Source organism: Olea europaea, chromosome 11 (assembly GCF_002742605.1).
Source record: "Olea europaea var. sylvestris chromosome 11, O_europaea_v1, whole genome shotgun sequence".
In the NCBI taxonomy this organism is placed as follows: domain Eukaryota; kingdom Viridiplantae; phylum Streptophyta; class Magnoliopsida; order Lamiales; family Oleaceae; genus Olea; species Olea europaea.
This window is the reverse complement of record NC_036247.1, coordinates 23162654-23168103: the sequence shown is the minus strand read 5'-3', so window position 1 is coordinate 23168103 and position 5450 is coordinate 23162654. Positions and strand designations below refer to the sequence as shown.

Sequence of the window (5450 nt, the reverse complement as noted above, 5' to 3'; positions counted from 1 at the left end):
GAAAATGAGTTTTTTGTAATGTTCTAGAGTTTATAGAAAATCGGGACGTTACAAACCCCAGTTAGATTTAGGCATTCTATACGTTTTATTTATTGGGAGAACCCCAGTACTATTATTTTAAATCTTTGTTAGATTGCTTTCTGTTTGTGTTTAAAAAAAAAAAGAAAGAAAGAAAGCAAGAAAATAGAATTAGAAGTGAAAAGAGGTATAACAACAATAAGAAAATTAAAGATTTTCAAAGAAATATTATTTTAAAATTGGCTTCTGCATAGAAGAGGTGGCTCAATCAACTTCAGTGGTCTTAGATAAAATGGTTGATGGAGTCCTTAAGAAAAAATAATAAAAAGTTAATGGACAATCATCACCAATGATCCTCCATCAATGATGACCAAGGAGCATTGATGACATTGTCAGCAACCACTGATAGTGATTCGATTATTGATAACCGACAAAAAGCTCTGTAAGGTGATCTCTGATGAGTGATTTTATCACACTACAAGAAAAATGGCATTTGGCAACATATAAATGGCAACATTCACCAATTGTATGTTGCTAAAAGGGGTTTATTGCAACATTCAGCAAATGCATGTTGCCATTGGTTGAGAAAATGAAGATTTAGCAACGTTTTTTGAGTGGTTGTTGCTAATACACCCTTTCGCAACGTTCAAAGGCCGTTGTTGTTTTTTTTGGGCAACGTGCTGTAGATGTTTTAGCAACGTTCTTTGAACGTTGCCGTTAATTAGTTTCAGCAACGTTCATTGAACGTTGCCGTTAACAAGTTTTGGCAACGGGCAATGCAAGTTGCTGTATATTTTTTAGCAACGTTCACCGAACGTTGCCGTTGGTTGGTTTTAGCAACGTTCACTGAACGTTGCGGTTAAGTGTCTTTGGCAACATTCTTTGAACGTTGTCGTTAATTTCTTAGTAGTGAATTTGACATTAAAATATAAATCATACAAAACTTGACCCGGACCCGACCCGCACCCTTTAAGTTTGTAAAAAACCCAAACCAGCCCTATAGTGTCTTCCCCGTCTCTCACTATCACTCCCTCTCCCGCCGCTCGCCGTTCTCACTCTCCCCGCCACCGTGAATCTCCCCGCCACCGCGAACTCTCTTCCAAACAGGTAATTGATGCTGGTTCTTTCTATTGCCTCTCGTGTTCATAGATGACTTGGTGTTGGGAGGTTAGGGATGAGATATTTGCTTGCAAACTTGATACTTTTCGTGTCTTCCTATTTGTTCGGTCTGGTGATATATTGTAAGAAAACAAGATAATTATGTAGAAGGCATTTGGTTTTAAAAACCTCGGTTTCAGACTAAGAATGAAGAACTGTTGGGGACTGATCGGTTCTTGGTTTCGATTCGAAAAAGTTTGATTCTAGTTAAAATTTTAACTTCTATGTGTACCCATTTCAAGTTAATAGTTTCATCTAGATTTTGGAGAATTTTATTGGATATCCAAATTATTTTCCTGATTGCTAATTTTGTGTCTTCTTTTGTCCCTGTAGCAATTAGTGGTCTTGCCATTGCTCGTGATGGTGCTAGTGGTGGTGTTGTTCGGACTGTGACTGTAAGTTAATTTTATTGTTTATGCGTTATATATCCTCCACCTGGTGAATCCCCTGCAGTCTTTGACCAAGTAAGATTTATTGTTAGGCAAGAAATATTTATTCTCCAAGTTAGCTTATTGGGACTTTTTCTTTCCAAAATATCCCTTGCAGAGACGTCCCTAGATTGAGGAAAAATGAAGTTTCTCTTAACTTGTGCATTTTTAAATAGGGAATAAGGAATGTGGTAGTGAAAATAGAGCTAAAATTGAGTTGGTAGGTTGAATTTGGGCTGGAGAGTAATAGGAGGGGATTTGCACATAGACAAGACTATATTACATGAAGCAGAGCATGACTTATCGTTAATTTACCTTAGATCCAAGTTTTAACAACAAAAATTATTGATGACTTATCGGGAATGTTATTTTCTTTTAGCATGGCAGGGTGGATTAGAGTGATGAAAAATTGAGCGAATGCCTCTATATATGCGCGTTAATTATGTCTTGCACGTGTAAAAAATGTAGGCATCAATTACAAAATGTAACAATGGATGAAGTTACTTCACATGTTTTTACAAGTATGATACAAAAGTAACAATTAAATACACTGATGCCTGGATGAGAAACTTTCTTGAGCGAACATCTTTGTCTTTGTTGTATGCATCATATATACATGGATATTCCTTAAACCATTCTATTTATATATGCTGCCTAAGAAGGAATATGGGAACTTGTTCTCGGCATTATGATTTAAAATCTTACAATCAATTTATTGCACAACCATTGAAGTGACCCACTGCCTAAGATAATAGAATGGTTTAAAATTTCAGTTCCAACATCCACACACTAAGTCAGCATGCTTTGGAATATGATGTATACACTTCGTTCGACCTGTAAAAGAATAAATACAGAATGTCTGACTAACATTATTCTGCCTTCCCAGTGTTGTATCTGTTGCAATATATTTACACTCCATCGGGAAGCTCCAGAGATAGTGAAACATTTCAGTTTCTCAGCCTTGTTTGTGTCAGTGTAAAGGCTGATAATTTTGCTTTTCATTGTTCATTGATTCTGTACTCTTCATCAATTTATTATAGTTAAAAATATCCTTGGGACTAGACTTAGCATACAACCTGGTTTGTTTGACTCTCAACCAAGTTAAGTGATTAGATATATATCACATAAAATGACTACGATAGTCGTTCACTATGAATAGCATTACACTTTAAAAAATTATTTTGTTAGAATTTTAGTATTTATAAGATATGGGTTTTACGAAAAGTGTAGTTGTGAATTTTACGAAACGTGTGGAGTAAAAGAATGTTTGCCGAGCTTAGATTATAATTTTAATCACTTGGCAAATATGTTATAGTTTTTTGCTTTTTTCTTTGTCCTTATTAACTCGTAAATGTGTGAAACTTGAGGGAAAATTACAGTCAAATCACTTTCTGAAGATCAAATTGATACTTGTCAATTAACTTAGCCTTCGCATTGTTATATGATTTTGTATTCATTTGATCATAGCTTGGTCCTAATTTTTTATTGAAATTTTTAGCATAAACTTGAGCAATCCACTCACCCGAAAAACATGACATACATTTTTTAAAACATTGTTTTATGTAAATTTATAAAAACTTTGGACATTAAACGAGTGTTGTTACAAATTTACAATTTAATTAATTCTAATCTAAATCCTTTGAAAGTTTTAAATTTTGGATCATCTATTTCTTACAGTAAGTTCATTAGTAATTTTAAAATCCCACTTTATTTGTTTAACATATCTTCACTGGGTGTTTTGGAATTATTATAGCAAGTCGGTCAAGTAAACAAGGGGCCATTTAGTTGACGATGATGCTGGACGAATAGCTGCCTATAATAGACCGAAGCATAGGGCTTTATGATTGGCCTATAATAGACCGAAACAAAGGGCCATTTAGTTCACAATTTGAATTGTTGCTGTTCAATGTTTGATAGTATCATAATGGACAAAGAATGGCTGCAATTATCAAGGTTACTGTCTGAAACAAAATCTTATAAATCTAGTTTCAAAATTTAACAATATTATAAAATGATCATACAATTGTTGTTGTAGATTTTCAGAACAATACAGAGATGAAGCACGGAAGTTTGTAGAACTAGCTTGTGAAACTCTAAATTCAGAAATGATAGGATGCCCTTGTATCAAGTGTAGGAATCTAAAGCTTGCTTATTTGGCTTAAACATATGGAAGAAGATACTTCTTATGAGGCAACTATTCCATTGGATGTAACACAAATTGAAGACAATCATGAGGAGGATGAGAATTTTGCAAGGATAGATGTTGAAGGCATATTATGTGATATATAAATTGATTAGTTTGGTAAATGTCGTTATACATATAACTGTTTAAATTAAAAGTAGTAGAACTTTGAATATCATTCTCTTTCTCTTATTGTTTGCAGATTCGTACTTTCTCAAGTGGCTTTTTGGAACTAGGTGATATTATTAAATATATGCATGATGGATAAAGCTCAGGTGAGTGTGTTTCAATACACTTCTTAAGATGGTAACTTCCGAGAATAATTAACTTTATGCTATGTTTTCATGTTGCATTGTTTAAGTCAAATAAGCAAGCTTCCAAGAGTTCTAAAAGACGAAGTGCTGCAATTGCTGTTGCAATTCGGGAGACAAATAAAAGACTATGACCTTCTAGTGAACCTAGAGATACCATGTCTACTCCAATTACTGGTGATCAAAACATGACTTCGACAAGTGTAGATGCTACAAAAAAGAAAAGAGGTCCAACTCATTTGAAAATGGTTGCTGAAAATAACTATCATAAAATGGAACTTGAATTCAATGAATTCGGGCAAGTAGTTGGCCATAACTCTGATAAATTTGTCAGCATAGCCAGAGCCATAGTGCGGGAGTACGTGCCAGTTGTTATTAAAAATTGGCCTTCAGTGGATGACAGTAAAAAAATTGAACTTTGGAATTTTATACAAGTACATTTATTTAATATGATACTTTTTTATTATTGGTTATACATTTTTCCTTCAAAGCTTGATTTCCATTTTCGATCATATATCGACCATTTTTTATATTTGTGATAATTGTAGCAAAGATTCAATGTCAATGACTGCCGTAAAAAAATGGCATTTCAATGTATGGGAACATATTGGAGGACATTCAAATCGAGATTGAGAAGAGATATCAAACGTCAAGTACCATCTGCCGTGAATAGAAAACGCGCTATTGCCCTTCTTAGACCGAAAAATATAACCTCAGAAGAAGCATGGGAAAAGTTTGTAGAAGATACTCTTTCCACTGATTTTCAAGTAAGTTATATTTTCGTATGAACTTTAAACTTTGTAGTCAATTATTGTTGGTTTATATTTTTTTCTTTGACAGGAAAAAAGTTCTAAGTTTAGCAAAATGAGAAGTAGTCAAAAGCTTCTCCATACTATGGGTCGGAAGGGTTATTCACGTATGGCTCACGATTTGGTACAAGAACTATCTTTCTTTATTTTTGATATGTGTCTTTCTTGATTTCATATATGTGTCTGTGATTGAGTTCGATATTGTTATTGTAGAAAAGAAAGAATCCAAATATAACAGGATTGAGGACGACAGTATGGACCCATGGACATCTTCGAAAGGATGGAAATCCATTAAATGAAGCCGTTGCTAAAACTTGGTACGTGTATTATGTGTGTGTGTGTGTGTATACACACACACACACACACACCAGAGAGTGTGTTTGTAGATCTGGTGTAATATTTAAGTTTCATAAGTGCAGATGAAGATAAAAGATTGTGCCGAGTCAATTTCTGATACACCAGCTGAAAATTCTATTCGAGATGATGCTGTTGCTCGAATTTTAGGTCCCGAGTATCGTGGACGAGTAAGGGGACTTGGACTTGG

The 5450-nt window shown here is 34.3% G+C and overlaps 1 long non-coding RNA gene across 1 annotated transcript; it reads left to right on the top strand.

The window, feature by feature from the left end:
• The first annotated feature begins 4808 nt into the window (after positions 1–4808).
• LOC111404939 lies at positions 4809–5148 on the top strand. Its single transcript, XR_002704712.1, has 3 exons — positions 4809–4864; positions 4938–5030; positions 5120–5148. It is a non-coding gene; the product is annotated as an uncharacterized LOC111404939 (long non-coding RNA).
• The last annotated feature ends 302 nt before the right edge of the window (positions 5149–5450 follow it).